At 48.4% G+C, this 15,621-nt stretch overlaps 1 long non-coding RNA gene across 3 annotated transcripts in view; it reads right to left on the bottom strand.

Moving 5' to 3' along the window:
* The window catches only part of LOC114484164 (uncharacterized), a 30,033-nt gene extending 15,237 nt beyond the window's left edge, over positions 1–14,796 (bottom strand). The window contains exons 1-4 of one of the 3 annotated variants that reach the window (XR_003676736.2): positions 14,704–14,796; positions 12,474–12,676; positions 10,087–10,141; positions 3,355–3,532 (exon numbers count right to left, since the gene is read on the bottom strand). This is a non-coding gene — a long non-coding RNA (uncharacterized lncRNA). Of the gene's footprint in view, positions 1–3,354; positions 3,533–10,086; positions 10,142–10,625; positions 12,311–12,473; positions 14,050–14,703 lie in introns of those variants that run through there. The other 2 variants (XR_008615645.1, XR_008615646.1) reach the window with 2 other exon arrangements.
* Between the last annotated feature and the right edge of the window lie 825 nt (positions 14,797–15,621).

Here is a 15,621-nt window from a genome sequence, read left to right as displayed (position 1 = left end):
TTTGAGGAACTGAAAGGCCAGAGTGACAAGGACATAATCAATGAGGGCAGGGGACCATGCAGAGGTGGGTGAGAGCCCGTTTAGCTATGTTAAGGATTCTGGATTTATTTGAGGTTGATGCTGTTTGCAGTTCGAGAATGCTGACTACAATGGATATTGGTTGAAAAAATGAGTGAGTGGGTGAATGAATACATATTATCAAGTAAAGAGATGAGAGGCACACAGACATAAAAATGGAGACCCAAATGGGACAGTGAGACTTTCAATTGAGGCCAGAGATGCTGAGAACTTCTTTCCTGTGTGGCACTTACCCCCAGGGCCCTGGCCTGCTCCTGCCATGTCACAGAAGAGGGAAAGAGGCCCTGCTGAGCTGGGGCCACCACCATCTGTGACCCTCCACGGGAGACCAGCTTCTCAGCCCTCGCACCTTCCTCCCAGGTTCCTGCTGTCTATACAGGGAAGAGACACCCACACACGCAAGAGAAGCAGGGCCTCTGAGATCCAGGGCAGCCCTGAGAGAGAGATGAGACCCATAGAATGTTCTCTAAACACTGCCCCTGAGTAAGGCATCCACACTTGCAGAGCCACCACCCAGCCTCAGAGGGCTGACTTGATAGTTAGGATGCTTTACTGTAAAGGGCAGAAGGGCAGCCCCTCCAACCTCCGCTTTTCTTCCTTTTCCCCTCAATTTGGAATCCAGGTGTAGGCCTGTTTTTCCATATAGATTTGGTGTGAGGTTTTTACACACTTGAAGCAGGGATGTAAGGGTGCCCTTTCAGCCCAGGTGACCCACTGCTGCCCAGGAGGTGATAACACTTCATCATGGCCTTTCATCCAGGGGCCCCCCATCCCCATTTTAAAATTCATTCATGTGTATGACCACCTGGGGTGAAGGTTTAACTGGGAGTGTTTCTCACTGATTTTGAATAAACCCAGAGCCCCAGTAAGCCCTAGGAGGCTGCCTCCCTCTCCCAGCTGCACCCCTCTCCCCATTGAGCTCAGCCACACCCTCTTTCAGTTCCTGGAGGGTGAGCATTGCCCCACCACCCGCTCAGTCCAGATGCCCAGCCACCCTTCCTCTGGTTCTTCCGCTCGGCCTGCAACACACTCCTGGCTGAAACGTCACCTCCTCACAGAGTCCTCCCTAACTATCCCACTTCTCACCTATGCTTTGTCCCTCCTGCCCGATTGCACTCATAAGAACATGTTCTTTGCCTTCCCCAGCACTTTTTACAACTTGTAATTCTCCGTCCATTGCGTGACTGTCCCACGTGCATCTGTCTCCTGTTAGCTGGAGGCCCCATGGGGCCACGAGCACATCTACTTCATTCCCACGGCTTACCCGGCACTTAGCACAAGGCCAGGCACTGAGTAGGTGCAAGTAAATAATTGTTGAATGAATGAAATGAACTGTTATTACAGTGCATTTTCCAATCTGCCTCACTGCGAGATTCCGCAGTATCAGTTCCTGGGGCTGCTGTAACAAAGTACCACAAACTCAGTGCTTTAAACAGCAAACATTTATTCTCTCACAGCTCTGGAGACCAGAAGTCCAAAATCAGGGTGTTGGCAGGGCCGTGCCCTCTCTGAAGGCTCTAAGGGAGAATCTTCTTTGCCTTTTCCTAGTTTCCGGTGGCTGCCAGCAATCTTTTTTTTTTTTCTAATTTGAAATTTTTTAAAATTTTAGTGAACATTCCATATTGTTAATTTTTCTGTAATTTGCCTGTTCATATAATTTGGACATTTACATTGGGGTATTCTTTTTTTTTAAATTAACTTATTTATTTTTGGCTGTGTTGGGTCTTCATTGCTGTGCACGGGCTTTCTCTAGTTGCGGCGAGCGGGGGCTACTCCTCGTTGCGGTAAGCGGGCTTCTCATTGCGGTGGCTTCTCCTGTTGCGGAGCATGGGCTCTAGGCACGTGGGCTTCAGTAGTTGTGGCACGAGGGCTCAGTAGTTGTGGCTCGCAGGCTCTAGAGCGCAGGCTCAGTAGTTGTGGCGCACGGGCTTAGTTGCTCCACGGCATGTGGGATCTTCCTGGACCAGGGCTCGACCCCGTGTTCCGTGGTTTCAGGACTTAATGAAGCTCAGGTTCTTGATGTCTCATCGCAGAAAGAATTCAGTGAGAGACAAAGTGATAGGTAAGAAGTGGATTTATTTAGAGAGATACAAACTCTACAGAGTGTGGGCCATCTCAGAAGGTGGGAAAGGCCTGCCAGTAATCTTGACATTACTCGCTTGGCCCTGCATTGTCCCAACCTCTGCCTCTGTCTCCACATGGCATCTCCTCCTGGCTCTCTGTGTCTCTCCTCTTCTTATAGCGACACCAGTCATGTTGGATTTAGAGCCCACCCTAATCCAGTTTGACATCATCTTGACTAATGACATCTGCAACTCCCCTATTTCCAAATAATGTCACATTCTGAGGTTCCAGGAAGGACGTGAATTCTTGGGGATGGGGCGGACACTGTTCAACCCAGTACAGGTCTTCAGCTGCTCTTTTCCGTCTGATTTCTCTACCTCCTGCCTATGTTCCACTCACTGCCAGCCCCACACCTCCTCTTGGTAAATGATAAAATGACCCCGTTACTTCACCATCCCTCCCTGCTCCGTCCTCCTCTCCCATCCCTCTTCTCTAATCTCCCAGCACCCAGAATCCCTGCTAAAAGTCACATTCCCTGACAAACAAGAGGATGGACTGCTTACTGCGTCCCATTGCACTTTATGTTTCTCAGTGTGAAGTCACATGTCCCCTCATACTTGAACATGGGAATCACCAGCTCACTGAGGTGCCCATCATGGGGACACCCAGTGACTTGGGCGGACGTGAATTAAGACAGGCTGGAGCTCAGTGTCAGCGCTCTGCAGCAGGCACCACAAAGGCATGGGGATGCCACGTGCACCTCTCATGAGGGAATCTGTCTCTTCAGAAGGCGACAGAGGGGACTTCCCTGGTGGCGCAGTAGTTAAGAATCCGCCTGCCAATGCAGGGGATATGGGTTCGAGCCCTGGCCTGGGAAGATCCCACATGCCGCAGAGCAACTAAGTCCATGCGCCACAACTACTGAGCCCGCGTGCCACAACTACTGAAGCCCACGTGCCTAAAGCCCATGCTCCGCAACAAGAAAAGCCACCGACCGCAATGAGAAGCCCGCGCGCTGCAACGAAGAGGAGCCCCTGCTCGCTACAACTAGAGAAAGCTGTCACGCAGCAACGAAGACCCACCGCAGCCAAAAATAAATAAATAAAGTAAAATTTTTAAAAATAAAATAAAATATATAAGGAACTCAAAAAAAAAAAAGAAGGGGACAGAGGGATGACCCCAATTAGAGACAGACTATGGCGTAAGACTGACCTTGCCCTCCAGGCAATGAACACTGGGGCTGTTTGCTGCACTCCCATCAATTTCTGGAAGCTCCAGGTGTGGTAACTAGGATCCTCTGAGACGCAAATACCAAGATGAGATTCCAAGCCTGCGCAGGGGATGGGGAGGGAGATGCAGGAGGCTGGGAGAAGGAGATGCTGGTTGACCCCTGGGAAGGAGAGAAGGAAGGGAGAAGAAAGGTCTTCCCCAGGCCAAAGTTGCCTGTTGGAGGAGCCCTGCATCTCCCAGGCACAGGCCTGTCTTAGCATCTGTCCCCACCAAGCTCAGCCAGGGGCTGGGAGCAGCCCATGGGACATGTAGCCTCGGCACACCTGGGTTCAGAGCCTGGCATCAGGCAATCGTGTTCCCCACAATTGGAGATTGGAGGGCCTACCAGGGCGTCCCAAGGGCAGCAGTTCTCTCCCAGCCCTACCATAAGCTCAGGCCCTACCAGGGGAAGAAGCCTGGGGTCTGGGGGATCCCAGGCAGGTCAGCTCTCAAGTGGGTGGGGGCTGCAGGAGGGGGGCCCAGGAGCCCTGAAGGTCACCCATGACAGCCCGCCCACAGCAGGAGTTTCCATGAGGCATTTTCATGTCAATGAGGGCAGGATGCCCTCGAAGGAAATGAAACCTTGAAATCATTTTCAACACAAAGGCTCATTTATTTTGACAAGAAAAAAAAATCGTCACTCCAGCCAGCCCTCAGATGTGGTGGGCGCCCTGTGGACACCCGCTGCGTCTTATGGTCACAGTGCTTGGAGGGCATGGAGCGCATCTTTTCCATCTTTTGGGGTTGTTTTTTTACAGGTTTAGAGGATTGTGAGCATTTTTACTTCTCAGTATTTTGCATTTTGAGTTCCCCAGTAGACTGGTTGTGCTAAATTGACCAAGCGTAAGGCATAGCTTTGGCCTCAGGGGTACATTTTTAGCTCCTCAACCATTGAGGCTCAAAGAAGAGGAGGAGGGTGGGTGTGAAGACGTCAGCAGATGTGAAATCAGGCAGACAGAAATAAACAGGGCGATCCTCCTTCCTGTCTGTAGGGCTCACGTTCCCCATGTGGCAGGGAATTTCTCCTCCCAGGTAGCAGATGGGGAGCGGCTTCACATCCAGGTCCTCAGTTCACAGTTCTTCTAGCAGCTCCGAGGGCGTTCCTCAGGCTGCCCGCAGGCTGCCCTCACAGCTCACACCCCAACCATGTTGGTTGATGAAAATGTCACAGGCACTTTTTTCTTTTTCATGTTGCTCTACAGACATAGCACAAAGGTCCCCAAGTCCTCTGGCGTGGAGTCACCCACTTCCATATCACCCAAGCGAAATAGATCCAGCCCCTGTTCCCATGACACCAGGGAAGCCATGGCCCTCCCCACGGAAACTGCCCCCCCCAGTGACCTCCATGGTGCAAACCCACAACAGGGATTGACCCTCTTCTTAATGTCTCACACTCTTTCTTCTCCTGGTACCTCCCTGGCTGCTCTGCCTCAGGCTCGTTTTCTGGCTCTTCCCTCTCTTTGAGCTCTTCAGGACTTGGTCCTGGGCCCTCTGTTCTTCTCTAGCTACACCCCCTGCCCAGGTGAGTTCACTCAGCCTCACGGCTTCGAACACCAATGACTCCAAATCTAATGTCCAGCCAGACCTCTTTTCTGCCCGCTCAGCTGGCTTCTTTGCCTCTCCTCTTGATTTTTCCCTCCAACCATGTTTCCCTCCAAGTCTGCTCCCTTTCAGTAAATGATCCGACACCCGTCGCCCAACCATCCAGTTGCGCAAATGGGAAACTTAGGAATTATCCTTGATTTTCCCCACTTTCTTGCCTCCCACGTATCCATCCATAATCTCCAGGTATCTTGAGTCCGTCCACTGTTTTCTGGGTCCAGGGCCATCTCCCTGATCTCAGTGCCATCCCCTCACCAGCCCTACAACAGCCTCGCCTTCTCACCCATCTCCTGGCGCCTACCCTTGACACCAACCCCACTCCCAAGTCTATTCTTAACATGGCAGTTGTGCTGATCTTTTCAGAACTTAGCTCAAATCACGTACTTGCCTTAACAATCCCCAGGGCCAAACCCAGCGGCGGGCCATTGAGAGCCCCCTCCCTGTCCCAGCCCTGCTGGCCTCAATGCCCCCTCTGCCCCAGTGCTCCCTGCACTCCAGCCACACTGGCCTTACTGCCCCAGAACTGGGAGCTGCTTTCCCCCTGTGAGAATGCTCCCCCAGTATCTGGCTTTTCCAGATCTCCTGAAATATTCTCCCTAACAGGCTCCCTGAAAATGCCTGTGCCTTTATTGTACAGAGAACTTTCATCTCCCCCTTTACTTAAGCTCTTCCTTTTGGACTCTGAGCCACGTGTGTGTTTTGGGGGGAGGGGGGTGGCAGGCTAATAACCAAAAGGCTAACTGATGATTTTCATCTGCTCCAGGGCCTCACTGTTAGTACCACAAAGAATTGGCTGAACAAATAAATGACACCTGTTCTCTTGCAGCACCACAGATCTCCTACCACACTTGTAGGTGGATCCCAGGGTCAAGGGCATGTGCTTTTCTCCCCAAAGACTATCTCCATGAGCTGAAGAGGGGCCGTGAAAAATCCTATTCTCCTTCTTCTAGAGCAAACTGTAGGGGTCATGGCATTTCCCCTCCTTGCTTATGGTGACTACTTAGTGTACAGAGCTCTTGTTAATACAGGGTAACTCCACCCCCTGCCCCACCTCCTCCCTTGGCAGCAGTGACTGAGAGGGGGAATCACCTGACTTAACCCGGCCAGTCAGAGTTCCTTCCCAGGAATTTGGGTTTGAGACAGAAAAAGCAGAGTCAATCTTCCAGTGATTGCCTGGACTCCAACAGGCGGGACCTGAGCGTTGGGGGTGGTCACCATGCAGCCAGAGAAGCCAATGGCATGGCCGTGGTGAGCAGAGAGAAGCAGCCTGACTGAGCACCATCCTTCACACACCCAGCATCACCCGCATTCCAGGCCTTATGCACCATGACATATCCTGCTGTCAGCTTCCTTTATTCTTAGGGTAGGTTGAGATGGGCCTTTGTCACTTGCAAGCAAAAGAATCATAAATAATTCAGAGGGGAAGTATTTGAAGATTCAGCCTATGGATGGTTAAATAATGGGCTCTTTACAAAAAAGTCCCCTGTAGTCTGGCTTCTCTAGAACCAGACAGATCCCAGTGTGACCCTGGACTTATCACTTAACCTCTCTGAGACTCAGTGAGCTCATCAGTAAAATGAGGATAATAATGTCCACCAGTGGAGAAGATAAAAGGGATAAAAATGTTATGGCAACCAGGATTTTCTTATCATCTGCCCAAGGCTTTCTATTCCCAGGCATTGGTGTATTTGGCAATAGTATCAAAAGCCTTAAAGATGAGGCACATACCTTCTGACTCAGCATTGCTTGTGTAGGAATTTATCCCAAGGGAATAGTCATATTATGCTAAGATTTATGAACATCAATGTTCACCGTAGCCGAGAATTGGAAACCACTCAATGGTAGGGAACCGGTTTCACAAATCATGGTATATCACTGTCATAAATCATGTTTTAGATTGTGGGTCTTAACCTTTTTGGACCCCTTAGAGGATGTGAGGAAAACTACCAGCCCTGTCCTTGGGAAAATGCTCATGAATACACTGTCACGAAATTTAGCACATCATTTCAGAAAACTGGTGGATTCACAGAAGCTCCATTTAATGAATTATGACTTGAAAATCATTTAATGATATGTGTCAGTGTACTCAGTGGCATAAACTGTGTAGAAAAAACTCAGACTACCAAGCAGTCGGTACAATATGAGCACAATTTTGTAAAACAAAAATAATTTACGTACACACACATATATTCACATTCATACACATACGTATGGTCAGCTCTCCCTTTAAGAGAGAACCTGCCAAGAGGAGGTAGTTAGCTGAGAGCCTCCAGCTGCAACATTGGAGCCGAGGCAACGCTGTCTCCTGGCAGCCACAGCCAATGACTAAGTGTGGTGGAGTTCTCCGGCTTGGTCATTCCTGCCTAGCACGAGACTCTTCTAGGCAATCTTTGTGCTGGAGCTTTACGCTGGGTTGGCCAAAACTCTCCCAGAGCTCACTGCAGTCTGAGGCTCTTCCTGCCCAATCCTCCTTCCTTCTCCCCTTGCCCTCACAGGTGTTAGACCTGCATCACAGTCTGTGGGCTCTCCCACCCACTCCTGATCCCTCACCCCTTTTAATTTCACAGGTGATATTTGAATTAATCATTTGCACTTTAACTCTGTCTTGGCTTTTGCTGTCCAGGGGGCTGGCTTTGATATTCTTCTATGTAGTTGCCGTTGTTTCCCAAATTTTGTCAAATTATTTTTGGCATCAGAAAACATGTTTTCTTTTACATGAAACACAAATACGTATAAAGATGATATCTTTATATTCACATACGCTCTGCAAATTTGAAGCCCTTGATCATGAAATTCATTTGCTTAACAAAAATTGCATTTTGGGGCCTCCCTGGTGGTGCAGTGGTTAAGAGTCCACCTGCCAATGCAAGGGACACGGGTTTGAGCCCTGGTCCGGGAAGATCCCACATGCCACGGAGCAACTAAGCCCGTGCACCACTACTACTGAGCCTGCGCTCTAGGGTCCGTGAGCCACAAGTACTGAAGCCCGTGCGCCTAGAGCCCGTGCTTCGCAACAAGAGAAGCCACCGCAATGAGAAGCCCACGCACCGCAATGACGAGTAGCCCCTGCTCACCACAACTAGAGAAAGTCTGCACACGGCAACGAAGACTCAATGCAGCCATAAATAAAATCAATAATTTTTTTTAAAAATTGTGTTTCATTAACCTACAACAGTTGATCTCCTGTCTCACAAAGAAGACAGGATGCTTAGCAGCAGCAACAGAACTTTTGGAGCATTCAGAGCAGAGGGCCAGCCCTGGATGGGCTGGGTGTACCCTCTCTGTCCCCACTGGAGCCCCGTGCTATGCCCCAAATCCTTCATCATTCTGTTCCAGCATTCTGGATCCTCTGCGGGAACAGGGCTGGATAACAGAGACACACACTCTTTTTTAGCTCCTTTTTTCCCAGATCCCAAGCAGCTGGGGCCTCTTAAGGGTCAAGAGAGGTCCTGGCTGCTTTGATTCGTTGAGACTCCCAGTATATTTGAAAACAAATGGCATCAAAATAGAGTTCAAAGTCTGTGGCATATTTTAAATATTTACATTTAACTAAATAGTATGTTTAACATGCTCAAACTCACGCAAAACTTCCACACTCATAGCATGATTACAGGATTTTTTTTTAATTGGAGTATAGTTGATTTACAATGTTGTGTTTGTTTTAGGTGTACAGCAGCCTGACTCAGTTAGACATTATACATACATCTATTCTTTTTCAGATTCTTTTCCCATATAGGTTATTACAGAGTGTTGAGTAGAGTTCCCTGTGCTCTACAGTAGGTCCTTGCCTCCTGATTTATCCCTCCCCCGCAGGATTTTTTTTTTTTAATGAGTTCCTTGTACCCAATATGGGCAATGTGTCTGGTAAAGGGACAGAGGCATGAAGCTGTGTGATAAATGTCTTCTTGGTTCAATCTTGGTGCTTCTCTGTTTGCCTTCACTTCAAGACAGAGATGAAAGTGTGAGCCCGGGGTGCTGTGTGAAGGGCTGACAGCCCCCTTTGGCGGCCCTTTGGTAGACAGACCACCTTCTGCTTCTGTCTGCCTGATTTTTTTCAAGTGGACCAGAGACTCAATGGTTTAATTTTTTTTTTTTTTTTTTTTTTTTTGTGGTACGCGGGCCTCTCACTGTTGTGGCCTCTCCCGTTGCGGAGCACAGGCTCCGGACGCCTCAGCGGCCATGGCTCACGGGCCCAGCCGCTCCGCGGCACGTGTGATCTTCCCGGACCGGGGTACGAAGCCGTGTCCCCTGCATTGGCAGGCGGACTCAACCACTGCGCCACCAGGGAAGCCCCTCAATGGTTTAATTTTTAGCTGTCCTTCTTTTTTCTATCTTTAAACTTTACTGGCCTTTCCTCCCCACAAATACAAACTGTAACCTATTTACCCTAAAGCGTGAAAAGACATGGAGGATTTACTAAATGAAAGAGCCAAAGGCTACATACTATATGATTCCAACTATATGACATTCTGGAAAATGCAAAACTATGGAGACAGAAAAAGATCAGTGGTTTTCAGGGGTTAAGGAAGAGGGAGAGATGCGTTGGCAGAGGAGTTTTAGAGCAGTGAAACTACTCTGTATGATACTATAATGGTGGACGCACATCATTTTACATTTGTCTAAGCCCATAGAATGTACAACACCAAGACTGAGCCTTCATGTAAACTATGGACTTCGAGTGATAATGATGTGTTAACATAAGTTCATTGACTGTAACACATACACCACTCTGGTGTAGGATGTTGATGGTGGAGGAGGCTATGTGTGTAGGGTCAGGAGGCATATAGGAAATCTCTGTATTTTCCACTCAATATTTCTATGAAATTAAAAATCGTACTTCTGAGTACACAAAAGTGTACGTTCCACTCAACTTAAAACTGCTCTAAAAATTAAGTTTATTTAATTTTTTAAAAAGGACGTGTGGTTATTATCTTCAGGCTGCACCCAGTGGAGGTCAATTCCTAGGTGGGAAATTCGTGGATTCACAGACTTAGGTGCAGACTGAAATCATTCAGAGATCACTCTAGGTAGAGAGCAGACATCCAGGGATCAAATCCCAACTCATCTACTTACCAGCTGTGCGTCCTTGGGCAATTTACTTAACCTCTGTGAGCCTTTGTTTCTCCATCTGTAAAATGGAAGTATAATGGAATTTATTTCAGAGACCTGTTGTGAGGATTAAATGAGATAATTTATGGCAAACTCTTAGCTGGTGCTCCATAAATATCAGCTATTACTAGCATTATTGTTATTCAGGATAATATTCATTCACTCATTCAACAGTAACTAATGAGCAGTATGCAAGGTATCAAGGTGAACAAGGCAGAGCTTGTTCCTACTGTCACAGAGCTTACAGGCTAATCCAATCCTCCCTCTAGACACACAGGGTGTTGGGAACAGAAGACACAGTTTCCATTCAGGCTTTGCAGGCAAGCACCCACTGATATACACACCCTGGAAGCAGCTTCAGTAGCCAAGTGATTTCTTAGACGATTTTGTTATGAGAGGTGATGTGGCACAGAGCCAGGCTGCCTGGCTTCCGATCCCAGATGGCTCCTAGCTGTGGAATTTCAGGCAAGTTCCTTACCTCCTCTGTGCCTCAGTTTCCTCACCTGTATAAAGGAGGGGATGATAGAACCTATCTCATGAGCTGTGGGGAGGATTCAACACTGTAACATATGTAGAATACAGAGAATGGTGCTGGGCAAAGCGTTGGTGCTATGACGCTTTTAATAATCGTTGTTCTTGTTATGACTCATCAACGGTTCTAACCCTGACCCCAGTGAGATGGTAACCAGCAGAAAATAAGGCAGAGCTCCTTGTTGTAGATGAAGAAATCCAGGCAGCGTGGTGGAGTTCTCAAGAATATACCTGCCTCGTGGGTGTTTATCCCATGGCTATGCTTGCACGGGTGTGGTATGGTTTATAAGTCAGTCATGGCCACAGAATACGTAATAGCAAAAGCCTGGAAGCAGCCTAGGTTTCTGTGAATAGGAGACTGGTTAAGAAATCCATGACTCACCCAAAGACAGAAATATTAGCCCTCTGAAAGAATGAGGCAGCTGCATGTGAAATGATGTGGAAAGATTTCCAAGAGTATTGTTAAGTGCAAAAAGCAAGGGGCAGCGCGCTTTTACTTTCTGTGTTAAGAAAAAGAAATTCGCGTGCCTGTGTACTTTGGTAATATGACGGTGGTTGTCTCTGGAGGGGCACTGGGGCTCAGGGGCAGGAGGGACTCCTTTTTTCACTGGGTGCTCATTTGCACCTTTTGAATTTTAAGCCATATACATGTATTACTTTAAAAAAAAAAAGTAAGCAGAAAATTGGTGCTGATTCAAAACTCATTCCAGTTCATTGTTCTGTTAAACATATTCCGCTGATCTCCGAGCAGATGGCGTGGGAGGGGTTGGGCCAGGGCCAGGGGGCAGCCTCCCTCCCTGTGGGTGTGTGGGGAGCCACGTGGGGCCCTGTGGCTGGCACATGCCTGCAGCTGGACTTCCCGTGTGGCGGGAGGCCCAGGGTGTGGGACTGAGACTGGGGAGGGGTGGGCTCCAGTAGCCTGGCAGGGGCTGCACACACAGAGCAAGGTCATGGTCCTAATATCTGGGTCTGGCCTGGGCAGCTTTCCAGGGGAGACAATCATGAGACAAAGCCTCGTTAGAAGCACCAGGAAAGGGCCTTCATCGCAGCTGCTTCTCTCCATTCATGGGACAATTCCACAGTGAAACTTGGGACCAGAAAAGCCTAAGGCTCAGGAAACAGATTTGGAAGGACCAGGGCTTCCTGGCCTGCTTGAGGCATTGGTGGGATGGAAAGAGCCCAAAGGAACCTGGGTTATTTCTTCATCCATTTGCCTGGCTGAAATACAAAGATTCTTTTCAGAGCTCTCCCTGAAGTAGCCCTCCAGCTTTAGGACACACACAGCATTGTGTGCAGGGACATTCCCTGTAGCCAAGCAAAAGTGACAGAGAGGCCCTTTCAGTTAACTGCAAAATAAGCAGGGCTCTGTCCAAAGATAGGAGCCCTTTGCCTCCTGGGCCCCCTGGTAATTCATAGGCTGTCTAAGCACCGTTTACTGCCTACAGCCTATTGGATGAGTGTTTTTCAAATGCCGTTTAGTCAACAATACACACTTATATAAAAAACATGTATGCATGCAAACAGATATTCTTAACTCCAATATCCTTTATACTTTCAAACACACACACCTACAATTCTATGTAGTCATACTCTTGACTAGCAAGATATATGATATGCGATGCAGATCAAATATTTGGTACAAGGTAATCAAACAGGATCTGCAGAAGGTTTGCGGTGACATACAGTTACAAGAGTAATAATACAGCCTCCTTTTTTTGCTTCTCTGAATCTGGGTCACCATTAAGTCCAATTAAGTCTTTCCACCTATAGATGGTAACATTTGTACTCCCTTTTTTGATGTGGCTCATGCATTCATTTACCAAGCATTTGGGGAACAGTGCCAGGCACTGTTCTAGGTTCCTGGGATATAGCGATGAACATAATGCGCAAAGATCTGTGGCCTTGTGAAGTTGGCATCCTGATGAGGAGACAGCCGTTCACGGCGGTGGCAGGTAGGGATGGGGATGGATAGAGGGGCATCCAGGCTTCCCAGAGGAGTGAGTGTTGAGTGGAGACCTGAGGACTGTAAGTGAAGGAGTCACGGGTATATCTGGGGAGCAGGTTCTAGGCAGAGAGACTGCAACTCTCTTGCCCACTCTAGTTACGTTGCACTCACTTGGCAAAGGCCAGCCCTGGTTAGACCCAACTCTCCACCTACTCCACACCCACATCCATGCAGCTGAACCTCCTCTGGAGAGACACGTGCCCCATGCTGGCTAGCCTCGTAGCAATTCAGGCCCAGGATCTGGGGTGGGGAGCACAGAGGAAGCTTCATGCTTCCGTCACAAATGCTTCTCCAGCCCATTCACTCTCTCATTCCCCTAGACAGCCAGTTCCCAGCAACAACTCCCTGGCCTCACTCTCAGCTAACTCTCTTTACCTCCTATCCCGCTGAGGAAATTAATCAGAAGAGCTACCTACCACTCCAAGATGCCAACACCTTACATACTTACCTATCAGATTATTGCCCACATCCTTGCTCCTTATTACCATGGAAAAAATGTGCAGGGGAGCCCAGCCCCCCTTTGCTTCTCAGGCATGCCACTCCCCAAATCCTCCTCTCTCTCTCCTATATTAGCAATTCTCCTTTCCCCGGCCACTACTGCATTCACATCTGCATAGAAACAGGCAGTACCATTTCCCGTATTTAAAAAAAAAATTTTTTTTAAACTCTTAGTGGCACTTTTCCCTCCATTCCACTTTACCCAACAAAACTCTTGGGCAGAGCTGTTCAGATGGCTGCCTGCCTCTAACCTCTCTCCTTCCTTGTGCTTCTCCAAGTCTTTGCTCACGTGTCACTTGCTCAGGGAGACCTCCCCTGACCATTGTATTGAACATGGCACCCCCTCCATATGTCCTCTTCCCAGCTTCATTTTTCTCCGTAGCTCTCATCACTTGCTAATACCCTCTATAAGGCATGTATCCATTTTGTTGATTATCTACTCTGCCCCCCTACTGGGATGTAAGTCCAAATAGGACAGTGATGTCTGCTAATTTGTTCAGCTGTCTGCCACATCCCCAGCACCTGGAAAAGGGCTCAGGGCATCAGAGGTGCCCAGCAATGTTTGTTGGGTGAATGAATGAATGCATGGTAAGGGCTGGGCAAGAAACGGCAGGGAAATCACTGCAGCCGGAGCAGACTAAGCAGGGGGGATAGGGGAAATTAGGCGGGAGGGGTGGTAAAATAGAATGGAGGACATTTCTCACTCAGCAAAATGCAACACAACAAAACAAAACATTATTGGTAAGCACTTACGCAGAACCATCCATGCCCACCTACTTACTGATAAAAATATTTAGCTCTTCAGTATGTTGCTTTTTAAACAGCTGGTGTGCAAGTATTAACACATTTTTTGAGATATTAACCAACAGACATTTCTGAGCATATGGTACAGGCAAAACTGGCCTATATTAAATAACCACAGCTGGGATTCTAAATGCTGGGCCTAGAATTTGAAAATGTCTCTGCCCCTTAAGCATTAAACAGCAGCAGTAAAACACCCAGCAGTCTCCTGGTGACGTCTAGCATTTCTAAGTACCCTTTCAGGCGGTATACTATGTGGTCCAATGCTCATGAGATGCCATCTTTATAAGCTGTTTAGTAAAGGTATAAGGTATTCGCTAAGAGGGGACAAGATAGTCTGGCCGGGAAATATGTGGAATGTGGGTTTAGGTCTATGTGTTCAGTTGGTGGAGTTGGTGCAGCTGCTTCTAGAATTTCAGTGGGAGTGGGGAGTAAAGTCCACAACTCTGAGCGTTCCAGGCAAGCCAAAATGGGGGTATGAGGGCTTAGAAGGGGACCAAGGATGGTGGGCCCCGGCAGCTGCCAAGCTAGGACGAAAAGAGAAGACTGATTCTAAAGAGGTGCTGGCTGGTGTTTATGGCTCTTGTACCAGGGTCCCAGCTATTATAACTGAGCACACAGGAAGCTGGCTCTGGGCTTGTTAGACTTTGCTGGCTGCGTGTTCCCAGTGCTTCGTTAGCTCCTTCCCCAATACTGAGGGTCAGGCAAAGCGGGCCACAGCCTTCCACCTTGATAGACGTCCTCACCTCTCTGGGCATCAAGGGTCATTGCCACAGTGATTCTCGGAAGCTCAGGACTTGGGACTCTAGACCAGTGGTTCTCCAGTGTGGTCCCAGCAGCATCAGCATCACCTGGGATCTTGTTAGAGATGCAGATTCTTAGGCTCCAGCCCAGAGCTGCTGAATCAGAAACTCTGGGGTCAGGTCCCAGCAACCAGCTCCCTAAGGAATCCTGACGCGCATTGCAGTTTGGGAACCACTGATACAGACCAGTTCCAGGCGATGCTGCTGCTGCGCGTTCCGGGACCATACTTTGAAAACCAGTGTTCTAGAAATTTCACAAGCAAATCACTCAGGTAGGTTATGAGTAAATCCAGTTGTTAAATAACAAGTATTACTGAATACCTAAGGGCTGTTTAACAGTGATTGCCTCTGAACAAGGGGATTGTGGGCAACTTTTGAAAGTTGACGTATCTCTGAATTGTTCAAAGTTGTTATTATAAACATGTATTACTTTTGCAGATAAAAAAAGATATTTTAAAAATATAAATACCTCATTCTAGTATAGTTCTTTAGAGTAGTGCTTCTCAAACTTTACTGTGCAAACCATTTAGGAATCTTGTTAAAAATGCAGATTCGGGCTTCCCTGGTGGCGCAGTGGTTGAGAGTCCGCCTGCCGATGCAGGGGACGTGGGTTCGTGCCCCGGTCCGGGAGGATCCCACATGCCGCCGAGCGGCTAGGCCTGTGAGCCATGGCTGCTGAGCCTGGGTGTCTGGAGCCTGTGCTCTGCAGCGGGAGAGGTCACAGAGGTGAGAGGCCCGCGTACCGCAAAAAAAAAAAAAAAAAAAAAAATACAGATTCTGGTTCAGTAGGATGGGGGTGGGGGAGGCAGGGCTGTGAGACTTTGCGTTTTCAACAGGCTCCCTGGTGATTCCAGTCTACTG

Source organism: Physeter macrocephalus, chromosome 18, assembly GCF_002837175.3.
Source record: "Physeter macrocephalus isolate SW-GA chromosome 18, ASM283717v5, whole genome shotgun sequence".
Lineage (NCBI taxonomy): Eukaryota > Metazoa > Chordata > Mammalia > Artiodactyla > Physeteridae > Physeter > Physeter macrocephalus.
The sequence above is the reverse complement of the archived record's forward strand: the minus strand, read 5'-3'. Positions and strand labels throughout refer to the sequence as shown.